General features: G+C 36.3%; 1 pseudogene; it reads right to left on the bottom strand.

The window, feature by feature from the left end:
• Window positions 1-20,352, bottom strand: part of LOC122746248 — a 70,921-nt pseudogene extending 50,569 nt beyond the window's left edge.
• Window positions 20,353-21,082: the final 730 nt, after the last annotated feature.

Raw genomic sequence — 21,082 nt, 5'->3', positions numbered from 1 at the left:
AGGTTTGTATGATGACTGCTTCTAGTCCCTACTCTCTCATTCCCCCTTCTTACCCTGCCCCCCAACTTCCAACCCCACATATAGCTAGTAGTATCACTTTAGGAAACATAATGTCTCTAAGAATTTATGAGTCATCGATGGGATGAACTTCCCAGATGCAGATTACAGCTCCTCTAAAAGCATCCTTCCCTGGTTTCTTGTCATGACAAGGAAATGTACAATTTACTCTCTAGGAATAGACAGGAGCTACTTGAACTAGGCCTTGAAAGATAGGTAGAATGTCAGTAGGGGCAGAGACAGGGGTGTGTTAGTAAATGTTTAACAACTGGCTCTCTGAAAAACAATATGGAGGGCATTATTAACATAGTCCATATCACTTTCTTGTCTAGACAATCAACAACAATAACAGTATAATAATTCAGGTTCTGATGTATAGTTTGCCCATTTCTAAGGTGTACATACTCACCCTGAAAATTGAGCAATTGGCTCTCTTGAGCTAGTATGAGCAGGTAGGTTCCTATACACCCCTATTATAGAAGTATGGCTTTCCATGTGGAAGAAGAACAAAGCCATAGATCCTTGCATAAGTGAGGCACAGGGTCGCGAGAGAAGTGTTTTGCCAATAACTAGCCCTGTTTTGAGGGAGAATAGAAATGTCACTAGGAAAATGCACTGACTAGGATATAGGAGGCCTTAGTTGTCATCTTTACTCTGCCAACTGTGTGTCATCTTTGTGTCCTTAAGAAAATCGCTTCTCCTCTTAGGGTATCAGTCTCCACATCTATAAAATGAAAAGTTTGGAACATTACATGGTCATTGTCTGGATGGCACATTCCAAGATCCCTTCCAACTCTGATATTCAGTCTCCTAATATAATTTTCAGAGGTTTCTGCCAGATCTCTTTTTTCTAAGCTCCCTTCTACCTCTAATAAGTATATATTCTAATGTTTTATTTCTTAAGTTGAAACATCTTATGTCATAAGGACCCTACTCACTCTGATATCCTATGTTCTAACATTTCATGTCATAAATTCAAACATTCTATATCATAGTGTTTTGTGACATAAGATTTCTTCCAGTTAGTTGTGAGCTAATTATTCTGGACTTAGAATGGCTCGGTTCTTATTACACCCCTGAGCCCAGCATCTATCTCTTAATCCAGAGCTAGTGTGGCTGGCTGTCCTGAGCTGTTACTGTACAGGTTTTTGTCTCTTCCAAGCACCATCAAGCAGCAGTTTGAGAGAAGGGCACAAATATACCAAAACAACAAAACAACAAGGGAGACTTGGAGGGAGATAGTCATCCTTCACTATCCATAATTCTTTCTCTGGATATGGATAGCATTTTCCATCATATTCTATCATGAGTCTTTTGGAATTGTCTTGGATCACTGTATTGTTGAGAAGAGCTAAGTCCATCATAATTGATCACCATACATTTGTTTAACAAGCTGTTAATTGTAAATCCAAATGTAAAGATAATTCCTGCCTTCTATGAGCTTACATTAAAAACTAGAAATTCACCCCAAACCAATAAACTTTTGGCTAGAAGTTTGAATAAATTAGCCTAGTATTCACTAGCTTACATCTCCATATGGAGCTGAGAAAAGGGAAATTAATTGAGGCTGTGTGACTTGTGACATCACCCATTTATAGTTCTAACCCATCAATGTATGTCTAGACTTTTATGAAATCATTCATTCATTCATTCATTGATCAACATTAAGTGGTTTCTTAATGTCAAAGATCGCTGTTCTAGGTGCTTGGCTGTATATGAAGTTTATATACAATCTTTGACCTCATGATTTTTATAGTCCAGCATGTTTGTTAAGGAGAAGTCAGGTAAAATACATAACTGTATATGATATTGATTGTATTTATTTAATTATATAATATCACATATCATGTCTTTTATGTCATGTAATAATAATAATAATATAATATGGTAATTGTATTAATATATAAAATTAAAGAATGAAAGTTGACAATGAATGTTGCACAGGGTGCAAAACTAGGATATATTCAAGGGCAGAGAGTAGTTCATATACATTATAGTATAGATTTCCTTTTGGGGAATTATATGAAGCAATTGTAGAAAGATAGAGTAGGACTAGATTGTTGAAGGCTTTGATTATCTGTCAAAGGACTTTGAACTATATTTGTTAGGCACTAGTAAATCACTGAAGACTTCTGAGTAGAGAAGTAGCATGACCAACTCCATCTCTAAGAAAGATTAATCTTTCAAAGGTATGAAGAGGAGATGGCAGAAAGTCCATCTTACACCATCATCTATAAATCTAACATTGTCATTTTATCAAATTAAATGAGGCTAAGGAGAATAATAAGGATAGGTTCAGAAAGAAACACAAATGTTAGTTTATAAGCATTTATTAAACACTCTATCTCAAACACTATGATTAGTATTGGAAATCTATAAAAAAAAAAAAGGCCCAAAACAGGATCTCTGCCCTAAGAGCTCACATTCTAATTGAGGAGATAGTATTAAAAAAACCCTATCTATCTATCTATCTATCTATCTATCTATCTATCTATCTATCTATCTATCTATCTATCTATCTATCTATCTATCTAACTACATTCAGGGTTAATGGGACATAATCTCAGAGTGAGAGCACTAGCCCTGAGAAGGTGGAAGCTGTACCTCTTGCATAAGGTAAGATTTGAGTTGTCTTGAAAAAAACTCAGGACAAGGAGGTGAGGAAAGAGAACCTTCCATGTACAAGGGAGAGCCAGTGAAAAGAAAGGGAGTCTGGAGATGGAGGATCATATACAAAGAAGTTCCAGGAGACCAGTGTCACTGGGTCACAGAGTACATGGAAGAGACTAAAGGAAAAATAAAGTAAAATTGGAAAGCATTGGAATTACCATACTGAAATTATGCTTGTATCTGTGTGTTTGTAGCTCTATGAAATGGAGATCTCTGCTTTCATGTATAATTCTATTTTTCACTGAATGTGGAAAGGCCCATGAAAGAGAACAAAATAAGCCAGCTACAGTATAATAGTAGCTAAAATGAATATAGCATTTTAATGAATTTGTATGAGATTGCTCGTGTGTGTGTGTAAGAATACATATATACACACACCACACATATACACATGATCTCATATACACACATATATACACATATGTATCTGTGTGTATATGAGAGAGAGAAAGAAAGATGCAATTTATAGATATTAACTTGCTTGGTCCTTCTAATATTGCTTTGATGTGAGAGGACTATAACAAAATATTTTTATTTGCATTTTACGGATGAGGAAGTTCATGTTGACAGAAGTGACTTGCTACTAAGTAGAGAAGCTGGGACTTGAACCCAGATATTTTGGATTGCAGGCTAGTACTCTATGGACTTCCTCATTTGTCCTTACCTAAATATATGAACCTGCCATTAGAATTTCTGGGTTTGAAGGGACCTGAGTGAGCACCTCTTCAAAACCACACCCACATTTACTACTAACCATTGTCACTCAGACAGAAGAGGAATGTAGGTTGGCAGGTGGTCAAGGCAATAAGCATTTATTAAGCCCTTACTATTGCCAGGCACTGTGCTAAGCTCTAGGAATAAAAAAATACAAGCAAAAAACCCCAAACAAACAAACCAAAACAAAGCAAAACAAGACAGTTCTTGCTCCCAAGGGCCTTACATTCTAATGGGAAAAGTCAACACATAAAAGGGAGTATCAAAGAGGAGTAGGGCAAGAAGATACCTGGGACAGGGTTGAGACATGAGGAGAGGAGGGCATGCTGACAAAGTCTGGAGATTCAGTCAGATGCACATTTGGAGAAGCATGAAGCCTGGCTGTCCTATAGGCTCTGAAAGGAATCACCAATGGGAGGAAAGTAGCCAACATGGGAGACAAACATTCCAGGGTGAAAAGCCCCAAGATGTTGAGGGAAGTTCCAGAATGAGAAGGTAGCAAATGCATGATGATAAAGTAAACAGATTCAGAAGCACAGTCTGGAATGGAATGAAAAGAAGGAACATGCAAGATTAGTGGTGAACTACCATTATTACCAACTTTATTGTTATTCTAATTATCTTTTTCATCCTTATCATCTTAATCATCTTTGGTCACATCATTATCATCATCAGCCTCATCAAAAAGGGAGTGTCTACTATGTTTAAGGTATCCTGCTAGTTGCTGTTGATATAAAAAAGCTGTAAGTACCCATGGTATTAAAGGATAGGACAGATAAATATCAAAGCAAGATACCATATGCTAACTCCAAAAATGAGCCATGTATAATGTAACGATACATGAAAAGCTATGATATAACTGGGGCATTTGGGAGTATTTCTTTACTTGGTCATCTCCCATCTCCACCTGGAAGTTTCCTCTGCCTGTCTCTTCCCCTTCACTGTCCAAGTACATGTTCCTGTGGGTTGGTGATTTTTGCTAAATTACGGCATAAGCTGCAGTATCTTAGCATTTGAAAATCAGGATATCTGTATGAATGTAATGAAAAATGCCATTGATTTGGAGCTTTGTCCATATGATCTCATTTGAATGTCATGATAACTTTGTGAAGTGGAACAACACTTACCCTTATCCCCAACTGACAGATGAGAAAACTGAGTCTCAGACAATTGAAGTGACATAACTGGTTGAGTGTTGCAGCCAGGCTTTAGAACAATGTATTTCAGAATCCAATTCCAGAACTCTAATTAATTATGCTACCTCTCTGTAACAAACAGTTATGTGCAATGTTCAAAACCACATGTACCAATACTATGTTATATTTATATAATATTAGTATGCCAATTCATATTTGTATAAATTCAATGTTAACTATTTCTAGGCTAATTATAATTATTGTGAGTAATTCACTTTGAGGTGTCTTTTTTTTTCCATTTTCCCCAATCAAATAAATCCATTAGGACCAAAGAGATATTCATAATACACTCTCTTTTTCTGTTGTTGTTCTTCTAAGAGACTGTTTTTCTGGGTTTTGCTTTCTTTCATTTCTTATCATGAAAAGACTGTTCGCCAGAGCCATAGAAATATAAGACAGGGCATTCTTTAAAATCTTACTAAGTTTCCTCTTTTGCTTTTTTCCTCCTTCAGGCAAGGGTTTTCATCCTTAAAAATAAATGCATTGAAAATCAAATGAATTGGGGGAGGGGAGTACAGAATGGCTATCATTGGGGTGACAAATGTGGATCTTAGTTCTTAAGAAAAGTTACCCATGAAAAAATAGTTTCCAAATGGGACACAAATTGTTAAGATCCTTAAACCCTCAAAAATTGGCTGATATTATTTCCTTTTTGAAATAACACTGACTTCACTGTCAAAAAAAAATACTGCTGGAAAAGTATGGCCAATTTGGATGGAAATTTTGGAAATTTGATCCTAGGAAACTCCTTGGCTTGGGTTTGGCCATGATAGGATTTTATTAGATGGATTTGGGCTTTCCTTGTGTCTTGGGAAGGAAGCTCACTTACTGTCTCTTACACTGGTGACTGAAAAAAAAATCTTTTCTCTAAGCCAGAGAATTTTAAATATCCTTTAAGAAAAAGAAGTGCTCTCCCTCCCTTCCCCTATCCCTTCTCCCCTTATTCCACACTTTGCTTCCTGGAGATACATGATGATGTAGGATTCTAAACATTTACAAACAAATCTAATTTGACCAGAGATTGTTAAGCACCTACTATGTGCAAGATAAAACAAAGACTAAAAAAGGAAATAGCTGCTTATGCTCTAGTACTAATAATGGCTAACATTTATAGAGAGTTTTAAAGTTTGTGAAACACTTTACAAATATTATTTCTTCTTATCCTCACAACATCCCTGGGAGGAAGGTTCTATTATTATTCCTATTTTATAGATTACATTATACAGGAAAATGAAGCAGATAGAAATAAGAGCCCTATTTAGGGTCACACAGCTAGTAAGTATATGAGGCTGGATTTGAATCCAAGTCTTTCTGATTTCAGGCCCAGAGTTCTATTCATTTTTATACCTAGCTGTAGTACATATACATACATATATGTATCTATTATATATAAATAAAATACAAAAATATATAATAAATATCAATTATATATAACATATGTTATAGTATATTAATTATATATAAATGAATATAGAATATATTATAGATATAAATTATATATGTGTGTGTATATATGTATATATATATATGTATATATGTATATATTACTGGGGTATATATGCTCTATCCTGGTTTCTCTTTTCTTTTGTCCCTATGCTTTTTCTCTCTTGGTGATCATATTGCCTCCCTGGATTCAGCTATTATCTCCTTGAGAGATCTCACTATCAGATCCTTATATCCAGCCCTGCTCATTCTTCTGGATGCATCTCGCATGCCAACTTCTTGTTAGACACTCTCAATGAGATGCCTTATAAACATCTCAAATTCATGTCCAAAACTTAAATGATTTTTCCCTCCCAATCCAGTTCTATTCCAAAGTTTCCTTTGTGTAAAGAATAGCACAATCCTTGGGGCAGCTAGGTGGTGCAGTGGATAGAGAACCAGCCCTGGAGTCAGGAGTACCTGAGTTCAAATACGGCCTCAGACACTTAACACTTACTAGCTGTGTGTCCCTGGGCAAGTCACTTAACCCCAATTGCCTCACTAAAAAAAAAAAAAAAAGAGTAGCACAATCCTATGCAATTAGGTTTGTAACCTCATGGTCAACTCATTACTTTCTCTTATTACCCTTAGTCTATTATTTGTCAGGTCTTCTTGATTCCAAATTCCCAACATCCTTCAAATCCCTCTCCTTTTCTTCACTCACACAGCCACCACCCTAGCTCGAGTCCTCATCACTTCTTGTCTAGGCTATCCCATTAGCCTTGGAATTGGTGTCCCTGCCTCCAAGCTCCTCTCTCTCCTCTTTGATGCAATTTTCCACAAATCTACTAAGGTGATATTCCTTAAATGCAGGTTTTTTCATACTACTCTACTTTAAAATTCTAGCAGGTCCAATTTGACATTTAAAATCCTTTGCAAACTGACTCTAGTCTATTTTTCTATAATTATTATAGAAAAATATATATTATTCTCCTTTATGTGCTCTATGGTACAAGAAAAAAATTTGCTGACCTGCTCTTTTTCATACAGGACATAGTATATTCCATCTCAATGTCTTTTCAGAGGTTCTCCTTTACACTTGGAGTATGCTCCTTCTTCATTTACAGTTCAGATCAAGTGCCTATTTGAGGCTTATTCTGATATCTCTATTTTCTAGTACCCTTTCCCCTGGAAATTACACACATACACACACATGTGCATATGCACGCACACTCACACAAAGCTTTGCACATATTTCGTATTAACTTGCTCACATTTTTATTGTTTCTTCTTAATATTACCCCTCTTCCTTCCAATAGTATTGGAGTTCCTTCCTAGTAAAGATTGTTTCTTTTCTTTTCTTTCTTTTTTCTCCTCTCTTCTCTTTCTTCTCTCTTCTCTTCTTTTTCTTCTCTTCTCTCCTTCCTTCCTTCCTTCCTTCCTTCCTTCCTTCCTTCCTTCCTTCCTTCCTTCCTTCTTTCCTTCCTTTCTTCCTTCCTTTCTTCCTCCTTTGCATTCCAAGCACCCAGCAGAGTTTCTGGTACACAGTTGGTTGGGTTAATAAATAATACAATCAGATGGTATGGGAAGTTCTAGGCTGAATCTGAAATGCAGATTCATCCTCACTGAGCCTCCTTTATTCCGGGCACTGGATCAGCACAAACCCATGGACTGTGAACACATTTAGATAATGAGACAATATGTCACAAGCTCCATAAGCCTAACACGAGGAAAAGACATCCACTAGTCCCTATCGTATGGGTATGCCCTAGCCTGGTGTCTACTGTTGAGCCTCTTTTGTCATCTTATATACGCTTGTTTGATCATAGATAAACCAGCTTCCTCTCACCACCCCCTCCCAAGGCTTCCTTGAATACTCTGGTTAGCTATAAAGCCAGGCAGAAGTACCAATGTAATCAGTATTTGCCAAAGCCCTGGCATAGTGAGTAACTCATTGCAAAGTGTCAGTGCATTCTATTTGTAGTACCTTGCTTCTTTTCACTATACTAGAAGACAGATTAAGGGTGATCTGATCCACTGGTATCAAATTCCAATAGAAATAGATCCCTGCTGGCTGGATATTGATTCAGAAAACCACAAATTAACATTATCTATATCGTATTGTGTGTTTTTCTTAAATTGTGTTGAACACAATGTGTGTGTGAGGCAATTGGGGTTAAGTGACTTGCCCAGGGTCACACAGCTAGTAAGTGTGTTAAGTGTCTGAGGCCAGATTTGAACTCAGGTCCTCCTAAATCCAGGGCTGGTGCTCTATCCATTGCGCCATCTAGCTGCCCCGCAATTATACTTTAATCTGTTTCTGCTTCACTGGGCAGTTTTGTGGGCTTCCTGAATATATGGACTGAGTTTGACACATCTGATAGTCTGAAATTCTTAATTTGGGCATCTTTGAACTTTTTTCCCAAAAAATAAACTTAAAATAATTGGTTTGTTATGCTATGTATTTGATTTTATGCATTTGAAAACCATATTTTGAGAAGGGACTCAGGGATTTTGCTAGAATGATAAAGGGATGCATGACACACACAGAAAGGATAGTAAACCCTACCCTAAGGCAAGGAATGGTTAGCACAAGCCCACATCGCTAATTCAGAATGGAAATTATGTCTTCTGTGTTCTTGTCTAGGACTCCTTTAGGTGACATTGGAGACTGAGGTACTTGTTAATGGAATGAATGAACAAATCAGAAAAGACTGTTTTCTCTTGTCCCAACCCAAGGTTATATGCAGAATATTGCCCCCCCCCTTGCCTATTTCCAATGCAAAATGATAACACAAGCCTCCTATCTCTGGATGTCTTGAACTCCACAGAGAGTCTGCTTGCAGTAAGAGAAAGCTCCCCAGCATTATATAATATGGTGTTCTGACAAGGCATAATCTCATGTAATTATTTAATCACATCTATATTTTAAGAGCCAGTATTTTTCTTTAAATAGGATCAGGACTGTGTTTATTAAAATGTTTACCCTCAAACTTACCTCATTCAAATGGAAAATATATTATAACCCCCAATAGAATATATCAGGGCAGGATGGATACAACAATAGAAAAGATGTGAAATGTTAAATTCATTTTTATATGAGTTCCCTAGATTATTAGTTTTACTTTGTTACAAGAGAATGCTCATAAAGAGGGAATAATTTATAAATATAAAATAAAATCAATACAACAGTTTAATAGATGAGATTATGAAGGAAACCAATTATATTGAAATATTTATCAAAATATATTTTTCTTTAAATGTTCATGGAACATGGTTAAGAACTCCTGAGAATTTTGGTTCAACTCTCTCTCTCTCTCTCTCTCTCTCTCTCTCTCTCTCTCTCTCTCTCTCTCTCTGGGGCAATGAAGGTTAAGTGGATTGTCCAGGGCCACACAGTCTGTAAGTGTCAAGTGTCTGAGTCAGAATTTGAACTCAGGTACTCCTGAATCCAGGGCTGGTTCTTTATCCACTGCACTACCTACCTGCTCCCTGATTCATTTTTTAAAAAAATTTATAGATGAGGAAACTGAAGATCAGTGAGGTTTGGTGATTTTACCAATGTCATTACCTATTACTGTAATAGGAGAGAAGGAATTGAAAAACAATGTATTAGATTCAATAATGAGTCATAGAATTAAGATTGGGAAAAGTCAGAATTCTTTACCTTTCTCTTCAAACTTACTTCCTTTTATAAAGTATCACCAAGGTTCATGATGTGGAAGTTATCTACAAATCCTCTCTCTTCTTGACCCCCTACATCTGTTCAATTCCCAAGATTCTCAATTCTATCTCTATACCACCATTCATATTTGTCTCCTGTTTACTCACATGGCCACCATGCTAATTTGAATCCTTATACATTCTGATGAAGACTATTATAATAACCTTCTAATTGATTCCCCTGACTCAGTTCTCTCCCTATTCCAATATATCCTTCAGAAAGCTGTCAGTGACCTTCCTAAAATTTAGATCTGACCATGCTAACCTCCTATTCCCAATAAGTAAACACTACTGGTCTTCTATCACATCTAGGATCAAATATAAATTCACTTGTTGAGCACTTTGAGTCCTTCACAAGTTGGCTGGAATATGTTTTTGCCATCTTATTGTACTATGGGCCCCCTCAGCTCAAATTGGCCTTGCTGTATGTCACACATAATTCTCCATATTTTATTCCTGTCCTTTGTGCACAATTTTGGCCATGCTCAGAATGAGTACTTCCCCCTCACTTTTACTTTTTGGTATTCCAATTTTCATTCAAGGTTCATCTCAAATGCCACCTCTGATAATAAAGTTTAATAATTCTGTTCCTTACACCCCATGTAATATTGTCTTTGCCCCTTCAAAATTATTTTGTAGTTTGCATCCATTTTGTCTATTTGTATATGCATAAATAGTGTTTACCTTAACAAAATGTAAGTTCTATGATGTCAAAGACTTTCACTGTGTTTTTCCCCTTTGTATCCCCAGTCTTATAGCACAGTGTCTGCCACACAGTAGGAACTTAATGACTTTTGACTAAAAGGTTGACTTTAGAGAAAATCTAGTCTAGGCCTCTTTATATAATAGTTGAAGAAAATGACTCATGAATTTATTTCCAAAGCTCACACAACAGTATTCTGCATAGCAGCACTTAGAATTTAAGATTTCTAATTTCCAGTCCTATGATCTTCATGCTATATATGCCATCTCTTCCTAAATACTATTTCCTCTGATTTTTTTATTGTCATACTGTCCTCTTTGATTCTCCTTCTACCAGTATGAATCCTTCTGTCCAGTTTCTTTTGTTGGATGATCATTTTTTATGTCCAGAACTTTAAATATAGGAATAACAATCCTCTCTCTTGGGCCTTCTTCTTATCATTCCCTATCTTTTTTTCTTTCTCTTGTTGATCCTATCAGCTCCCATATGTTCAATTGTCATCTCTATGCAAATGACTTCCAGATATATCTAGCCCTGTTCTCTCTTCTGTATTCCAGTCCCATATCACCAACTGCTTATTGGACATTTCTAACTGACTGTTTGATTGACATTTCAAACTGACTAAATCCTAAAACAGAATTAATTTCCCCTCTTCTCTCAAATGCTCTTTATGCAGAAAGTAACTAAATCCTTCTACTCATGGAGGTTTTCAACCTTAGAATGATTTTTGACTAATTTTTCCACATCTCCCTTCTCACATTCCATCAATTAATTTTTTTCATTATTCATTAATTTTTTTGTCTTTTTGATTCTAAATTCACAATATATATCACATTTCTCTTTTCTATTCTTATAGCTATCGTCCACATTCAGGACCCCGTCACATCTTGCCTAGAATATTGAAATAATTTCCTAATCTCCCGACCTCGAGTCTCTCCCCTCTCTACGTGATCTTCCACACAACTAGCTGCCAAAGTGAGATTACTACAACACAAGTCTGACCATGACACACCCCTTCCCAAAAGGCTTCAATGGCTTCCAGTTGTCTCTAGAATAAAATTCACTCTTTTGTTTAGCATTTAAAGTCCCTCACCACCTGATTTCAACCCTGCAGCCTTACTATATAACATTTCCCTATAAAAGCAATCTAGAGTTTATCCATTTTGTGTACTTACTGTCTTTCACATAGAACATTCCTTCTTCTATCTTCATTCCCTTATACAGGTTGCTTCATATACTTCAAATGCAAGGAGCAATAGGTGGAACACTGAACTAGAGTCAGGAAGACCTAGGTAGGAATTCTCAGACATATAGTAGTTACATGAACATGGGCATTTACCTACTCTGGGCATCAGTGTTCTCATCTTGGCAATGAGGAAGGTTAACTCAATGACCTTTAACCCCTTGGATGGATTTGTATTTGTGATTTTATGATTCCATTTTCCTTTGATCTCTTAGAAGACACAACTTCTTTCAGAGTTTAGCTAAAAGCACTACTTCCAAAGTGGTCATTATTCTGATCACACCCACACACCTCTATTCTTTCCTCTTCCTTGAAACTACTTTTAGTTAGGATAGGGAACTGATCTATTATTTCATCAACACAGGTAATCCTCAAGGGGAGGAAACTCCCTTTACCAATACATAAGAGAGCATTCAGAGATTGTGATATTCCCAGAGTCAGACAACTAGTATGTGTCAGAGGCAAGACTTATAACAAGAGCTTCTTGGCTTCAGAGATGGCTTTCTAATCACTACAGATTGAACTTTATTTTGGGGGGATAAAAACACCCCATATGTGCACATTTTATGTGTATATATGTATATGTATGTGTCTATGTGTATGTCTATGTATTTGTATACAGACATATACACATTCACACATACATGTTTGCCACATCATATCACATACGTGGTACAATATGTGTGATATATGTCACATTGCTACATGCAAGATAATGTGACAAGGGTGCATGTATGTGCATACATACATAATTCCCTTCTTGAAAAGGGGATATACTTAAACACATATACATACAACTTCTTGAGAAAGGTATAGTTCATATGTGTATACACACATATATGTGTTTGTATATAATGTGCATATATAATATATATTTGCATATATATATATATATATATATATATATATATATATATATATATATATATATATATATATATATATATATATATATATATATATATATATATATATATATATATATATATATATATATATATAAAATTTCCCCTCTATGAAAATGCAGGCTCCTTGAGGGTAAGGTCTTCTTTATAGCTATCCTAATAATCCTAGAGTCTAATAGTGTATGCTATAAATATCAGGCCTTTAAAAACAGGTAAATAAATATAAGTTCATGAAATTCTATATTTGATATTCATCTATAAGGGCATTGTAAAGGAAACCATGAGTAAAAGATGACAAGGAGAGAGAAGCTCTATGGTTCATTAGTAAGTACAATGTAGGCATTTAAAAGAATTCAACTTTGCTTCTTACCTATGTCACTTTGGAGAAGTCACAATCTTGGGCTTCTCTTTCCACATCTGTAAAATGGAGGGGGAAGGGACATATCGCTAAGGTCCTTTCCAATTCCAGATTTATATTCACATATTTTTTAATGAAAAAGCATTTATTGAGTACCTCCTATTGCAAGCACATATGTTAAGCACTGGGAATACAAATATAAAAGCAAGTCAGTCCCTGCTATCACAGAGCTCTTTTTTTTCATAAAAAATATTTTATTATTTTCCAGTTACATGTAGAGACAGTTTTCAATATTTGTTTTTATAAGATTTCTAGTTTCAAAATTTTATCCCTCCCTTACCTCTCCTCTCCAAGATAGAAGCATATGTACATTCACATTAAACATATTTCTGCATTAGTCATGCTGTGAAAGAAGAATCAGAGCAAAAAGGAAAAAAAAATAGAAATAGTAAGGTTCAATCTGTATCTAGACTCCATAGCTCTTTTTTTCTGGATTTGGAAAGCATTTTCCATCATGAGTCCTTTGGAACTATCTTGGATTATTGCATTGCTGAGAAGAGTCAAGTCTATCACAGCTGATCAACACACAATGAATGTTGTTTATACTGTGCACAATGTTCTACTGGTTCTGTTCATCTCACTTAGCATCAGTTCAAGTAAGGCCTTCCAGATGTCTCTCAAATCCACCTGCTCATCATTTCTTAAAGCACAATAGTATTTCATTACATTCATATACCACAACTTGTTCAGCCATTCCCCATTTGATGAGCATCCCCTCAATTTCCAATTCCATTCCACCACAAAAAGAGCAGCTATAAATATATTTGCATATGTGAGTCCTTTTCCCTTTTTTATGATATCTTTGGGAAAAAGACGTAATAGATTCACATAAATTTTGATCCTATATTTGTATATATGCATAAATGTATGCATGCAGTCATCTAGCTGTATTTCTGCATAGTGTGCATTGTATATACACATATGTATGTGTATAATATATATGTATATATACATATATAACACACATATGTGTGGAGAGAGAGAGAGACAGAGAGAGAAACAGAGAGACAGAGAGAGAGAATGAATATGCTAAGAAGTAGTTTAGGCTAGAATATTATGACATTTGCCTAATTAGGCTCAAAGAAGTACCAGAAATAGATTAGAATTGAAGGAAAATCTATGGAATAATGGCAATTTCAAAACATACCTTGTATGCCATTGAGTTATCTACATATATATTTATTTTTTCAAGCCTTCATTTCCCATAAATGCTTGAGAGTTCTTAACTGATACTGACAAATGAGGGCAGAGACCATGTTGTTATTTTTATTTTTGTCATCATCATCATCATCATCATTGTCACCATAATTAATATTAATCTTTTTATGTCTCCAAGAAGCTAGCATAGTGATTTGTACGTAGTGGGTATTTATTATGTTTGTTGTGTTGAACTATAAAAATACATTTCTTATCAAACTTAACAGGTCTCTCAGCCAGAAATTGTGTGTTAATTGTGAGGAATTGTTCTTTCTCCTCCTTGGAACTGCTTACAGGTCTAGTATAACACTGGGCACAGAGTGGATGGAACCTCAAGAAAAAATTGTTGTCTTGACTATTGTCAGCTCAACCTGCTTTGGAAAGAAAAATGTAAATCACTTTCTAATGTGTTTCTAAAGTATTGCACAGCTCTATTTGAAAGTTAGAGATGGCTGCTATTTACTTGGTTCTAACAGCTTCATAAATCTAGTGAAGTAAACTCTGATATCCCAAGTCAGGGCAGACTCTGCTACGCTCACTAAAATTATGGTGGTTGCATTGACATAAATAGGTACTGTTATGGCCTCTGTTTTTTAGAATAAGTTGTGTAGATGACAAACTGTTTTATCTCATGTTTCATAGAGTTGTAGATAACACCTCATGGGCTTAGAGGCTTTCAGAGTGGTAAATGACAAATAATCCTTCAGTCTCTGCACCCAAGGATTTTGCACTTAAAAATTCCTTGCTATTCCCTGGATTTTGTCCCTTGACATTTAAAGTAAGGAAATTCTCAAAGAAGCACTCAGACCAAGGCTTTGAAAAGTTGACTCTGAAGCTAGGGTTCATCATTGTCTATTTCCCAACCTCATGAGCTCAATCTAGATTACCTGTTCCTTCCTTCTTCCCACAGACATACATGAAATAATGGGATCTATCGCTCTCTAATTTTGTAATAATTTTTTCTAGGGAACATATAAATAGAACACACCTTACTGGAATTAGTTCTATGGAGCAAGAAATCCAGGGTAACCAGAGAAATTCATACAAGGAATAGCTATGATTCCAAAACAACTGAGGGTCTATCACCATGTTTGTGTTTATGCCCTTATAATTATACAGCTTCTCTTAGCCAAAATGTGATGTTCAAAATCAGATCTCCAACCTAGTTTCCATGACACTGTTTCTTATAGGCTAGGAAGATCAGTTTTGTGAAGGATATAAAGCTTAAGTCACCTAATGAGAACAGAGTCCCACTACATTACCTCCATTGTATTTCTTCTCCAACTTGCTTGCGATCCCTAACCCTAACCCTATCTCATCCATGGCATCTTTGGCAGCTAGCTCAACTGCTTTGACTTCTAGGTTGAACTTCTCCACATGACATTTAGATGTTAGATGATGAAAAGTAGGAGAGCATGAAGAAGCTTAGTGGGTGACAGTGAGAAGGACTCTGGTTAATTTAAGAGACTATAAATGAATATCTACACATATACACACACACAATGTAAGAATCAGGCTCATTCAAAAAAAGGGAAACAATCATGACAGTAGCCATAGAACAATATTCATTTACTGGTAAGTCCATTTTGGAAACTGATGCATTCCATCATCACCTCATGCCTATCCTATTGCTCTGTCCTTCTAGTTGTTTTCCCTGCCTCAATGTTTCTCCACTCAGCTTCCAAAGTGTCCTTCCTAAAGGACTGGTCTGACCATGTCACATTCCCCTCACCCCTTCTCAATTCAATAGACTACAGTTGTTTCCTATTAAATCCAAGATCAGATATAAAATTCTCCTTTTGACTTTGAATGTCCTTCACAACATGGGTAACTTCCTACATTTTAGTGTTCTTATACTTTACTCCCCTTCATGTATTTTACCACCCAGTCATACTGACCCTCTTCCTTGCATACTCCATTTCACAAATCCATCATTTTTCACTGGCTGTACCCATGTCTGAGGGGAAATCTAGTCCATCCCATTAATTTTACAAAGGGGAAAATGAGGCCCAGAGAGCTTAAGTGACTTACCTGAGGCATATTATATTAAGAAGCAAAATTAGGATTTAGTCTGATGTCTCCTGGTTATAAATTCAATTCTGTGTATGCTCCATGCTGAAGACAGACCTTGAGATATTCAAAAGATCAAATAGTTTAAAGTTCACCAAATAAAGGTCACTTACCTCTATGCCTAACTATATTCTTAAATTTATTTACCAACCCCCCACAAAACCCCACAAAATTTCAGAATAACCTTATCATCAATGAAACTCAGCTCCCCACCTTAGTATGACATAATCAAAGTCTCAAGCTTTCTGATCTATTTGTCTTGGATTCTGCTTTCACCTATTTCTTTTATCAAGACTTTCACAGTGTTCTGACTTAGGCAAGCTTGACACATACTCCTAACTGCCTTCCTTAGCTGTCCAATGATTCTCCAGTAATCATGACTTAGTATGAGTTCAATTCTAGCTGCCCAAAGCTTATTCTATCACTATCACAATAATTGTGTCCTGTTCCCATTTTATATCAGTAGAGTGAAATAAAAATCAGCTACATGTGCAGTTATCCTGTCCCTATCTTCTTCTCTAGACAAAAGAAAAGCACATTTTTTTTTTAGTGAGGCAATTGGGGTTAAGTGACTTGCCCAAGGTCATACAGCTAGTAAGTGTTAAGTGTCTGAAGCCGGATTTGAACTCAGGTACTCCTGACTTCAGGGCCGGTGCTTTATCCACTGCGCCACCTAGCCGCCCCAAGAAAAGCACATTTTAATAATCAAAATACTGGTCATTTGTTCCCATCTCCAGCTAAAAAAGGGAGGGCATTACCACTTGTAGGAAACATTCTAGGTCATCTTGGCCAACCCCTCATTTTACAGACGAGGAAGCTAAGGCCCAAAGAGGTGATAGAATCTCTCTAAAATCATAAAGATGTTAAAGTTGAAATTGAATCCAGATTCTCTTCCTCCAAATTCAATGCTATTTCCAGTATATTCTTGTTTTGAGGCTTAATTCTTTTTCCTTTCATTGCTATCTCACAGATAGTATCTGGGCCTCAAATGCCAACACAGTTACAGAACATTGTGGGATTTCCAGCAGGCAAAATTTGTGTTTACATGTAAAAAGAGTTTATAGCTTGTAGATTTCTGGGTAAGAAATATTGAGTCACCATTGTGAGTGATTTCATGTGTAGTATTACTATCTACTAAATTCTGGGGCTTCAATTCCCCTGGATCTCCTTTATTAACACTCTGACTCAGCTTCCTCCTCCCCCTCTGATAGATCTTCAACTATGATCAAGCTTCCAGAAAAATTCTTTCCTCAACCAAATGAGTGACACCTTCCCAGCTACCCCTGTATTTGTTCATGTTAATCTGCAAAAGACAGAAGATGCTTGGCTTGTCATCCAGCTTGTCATAAAGCACGCTCCTATATTCTGATTGAGCTGGACATTCTGGGAAGCAATCATAAAATGAACCTGGTTTGAGGAAATAAGACATAGGCACCTGGAGTTTAAAGGACTTCTGGCCCTTAAGGCCACAAAAACATTTATTGTAGATTTCAAGGGATAACATTGGAATTACAAATGTTTTAAATTTTAAGATAAATACAATTATATATAGTAAATTGTAGTTAAGGTCCCAATTAATACTGTCATCTGAAAGTACTCAATTGAATTCAGTTGCTCAGCCTCATCTTGTATTTCTTCACCAACTTTAAATGGCTCATGGCAGGATGGTATACAGGTAGCTAGGTAGCACAGTGAATAGAGCATGGGACCTGGAGTAAGGTAGATCTGAGTTCAAATGTGACCTCATATACTTTCTGGATGATGCTAAGCAAGTCACCTAACCCTTCAATTTAATCAAGAGTATAATGATAGTACTTGCCTCCCAGGGTTTTTGTGAGTATCAAATGAGATCATCTTTGTGAAGTGCTTTGCAAACTTTATATTGTATATTATTATTATTATTATTATTACTATTATTACTACTGCTACTACTACTACTACTACTATTATTATTAACTACCACCTTAGGTTTGAGACTGGAATAAAATGAGGTACTTGTAATTAATCTAAATATTAGTGAAAAGGAGTTTTGCCTAAACTTAGAAAAAGAGGGGCATTCAGGGAAGGGAAGAGATGCTCATTAAAGAAGTATCCTTGATTCAATGAAACAGAGTCAATAAAACAAATATTAGCCAATAAAGCCTTAAGAGAAATAGTTGATCAAAATGAACCTTTTGCTTGGAATAGACAACACAACTTTAAGAACAACTTAACTAACAGGGGAGAGTGATATCCGGACCGATTCAGGGTACTTATTAGACATTAAATAAATGCTTCTTGATTTGCCTTAGATGAAAAGGAGAGTCATCATCCTTTGATCCCTCATAACCATTGATATCATCACCATCATCCTTAGCATCAGTAACATTATATTTGATGGTTTACATTCGACGGTGAGCTACTTCAGAGTAGGGAAAATTCTGTTTGCTTGGCTTTTGCCTTTCTTTGTATCCCCTTAGCACAGTGTTAGGCACATAGTAGGCACTTATTAAATGCTTGTTGATTGATTTCCAAAGGCCTTTGCATACATTATCTCATTTGACCTCTATGATAATCCTGTGAGTTAGGTATTGCAAGTGTCACTTGTTTCCTATATTTTACAGATGAGAAAATAGCCTCAGAGCGATAAAATATATTGCTTTAAATCACACAGAACTCAGGTGAGTGCTATAGGTACAGTTGTATATTACCAATCCAAATCCCTAACCCGCCAGATTAGAATACGGCAGTGTCATTCTAACAGAGTCATCTGGTCTCAGCTTAATTCTGGTGATCTAATTTCCCTGTTGGGGCTGCATCTTCCACTGCTCAATAGCTATGGCTCTATTCATTGGAAAACTCTTCCTTATAAGGCAAAATTTCTCTCTCCTTAACTTCTACCTATTTAGTTCTAGTGCTGTTCTTAGGAGATAACACAAAAAGAGTAGGTTTCCTTGATATAATAGTCCTTCAAATATTTGGAGAGAGTGAACACATCTTTGACTAACACTTCTCTTCTTCAAAATTGAAGGGAAACTACTGAATGAAGAAATGTCAAGGATAGAAATCCAAAGCAGAGATCAATCTTCTCAGATTTATCTTTTTCCCCTATTTGGTAACCCCAGTAAGTGACTGGAAACAGTTAAGTAAAATTGATTCAGAAGAAAAAGGGAAAGTTTAGTATCAAAAAACCACTTTTTAAGTAACGCCAACATTCTCTTCACTGAGAAGGGCAAATGGGAAGTATTTCTCCTTTTTTAGTTTGAGCCCAGATGTTGCACATTTGGGTGTCCAGTTTCTGTTCTAGCTTGACTTCAGGCTGTGTTCTCTTCTTTGGATCTTGTTGGTACTTCATCCCTGAACTACTTTTCCACTGTTTGAAAATCCTGGGAGTTAAGTATGGAGTCGCAGGATCTGGGTTGGAATCTGGACTCTACTCTCTACTAACCACATGACCTTAAACAAATCACATGCCCTCTGTATGACTCAGTTTCCTCATTTGTAAAATGATAGGGTTGGAGTAAATGACTCTTACAGTCCATTCCAGATATAGATAGATAGAGAGAGAGATAGTGTTATGATACACAACTCTATCAACTGATTCTCTTTATCACATCCTATACAAACCAGAGCTGGAAAATGTCAGTGATTACAAAAACTCCAGGGAGAGGTGTTTTATTTTCTTTTTTCTTTGCCTGGAGTAGGAGAAACAAGTGGGAAGGGGAGAAGGTATCATTTGAAAGTTAAACTTACTTTGTTACAAGAGTTACTAAAGGGCATCAAGCTGCCAAAGGCCAAGAAGAGTTGGTGAATCAGCTGTCAAACATAGAATTCAGATCTTAGGGTATCTACTGGAGATTAGGAAGCCAAGATTCTTGGTGTGCCAGGAGAGTGACATTATGTCTGACTCATACAGCTTCCTGAGAGTCTTGCTCTTTTTTGTCATAGTTGCAAAGGTACCATTCTCTTGCTTACCATTTTCTGCCTTGGTCCTAAATAGAAGCAGCCACACCTCCTTCTAGCTCAGTCACTTCTGTTGAGATATGAGGCTGCATGCTCTTGCTCTCTAAGGTCTATTTTTTTTCCCTTTGAGCTATTTATGTGCCTAAATTTTATCACTATGGACAGCAGCCCTGCAGCCACTTCAATTATTAGACTGCAGTCAGGGCCATCAGCTGGGTCCTACCCTGACCGTACTAGTAGGTAGAAGCTAGAAGATATAGTTTAAAAAATAAAGCAAGAAAGAAAACCAAAACGAAAACGAAATTCCAGCTTTTTTGGATAGACAAAAGCCCTTTTAAGAGTCCCATGTTTAGCATCTTGTCTACTTCCAGACCTAGTCCTTTCCCCAAATCACTCATGTTAGGTGTACTATTCCTGGTTCCTAAATAAAATATTGATAATACTTTTAAAATTCTACTTCATACCAGATTTCTCTGTTCAAAAAGAGATCATATACAAACAACCACACATGCACACATACACTCTCTAGGAAATCCACATTTTCAGAGCCCTTATCTAATGTGACCTCAGAAAAGGCATGTTCTTTTTAAGGAGGCAGTGTGATACAGTGGAAAAAAGGAGTGAACTTTGAATCACAATAGAGGCAGACAGGTGGTATAGTGGATAGGATACTAGGCATTGAGTCTAGCCCCAAGTTCAAATCTAGCCTCAGATGCTTACTAGTTGTGTGACTCTTGTTAAGTCCCTTAACCTCTGCCTGCTTCAGTTTCCTTCTATGTAAAATGAAGGGAGTTGACTTAATAGCTTCTATATTTCCTTCCA

This window comes from Dromiciops gliroides, chromosome 1 (genome assembly GCF_019393635.1).
Source record: "Dromiciops gliroides isolate mDroGli1 chromosome 1, mDroGli1.pri, whole genome shotgun sequence".
NCBI lineage: Eukaryota > Metazoa > Chordata > Mammalia > Microbiotheria > Microbiotheriidae > Dromiciops > Dromiciops gliroides.
This window is presented reverse-complemented; position numbering and strand designations above follow the sequence as displayed.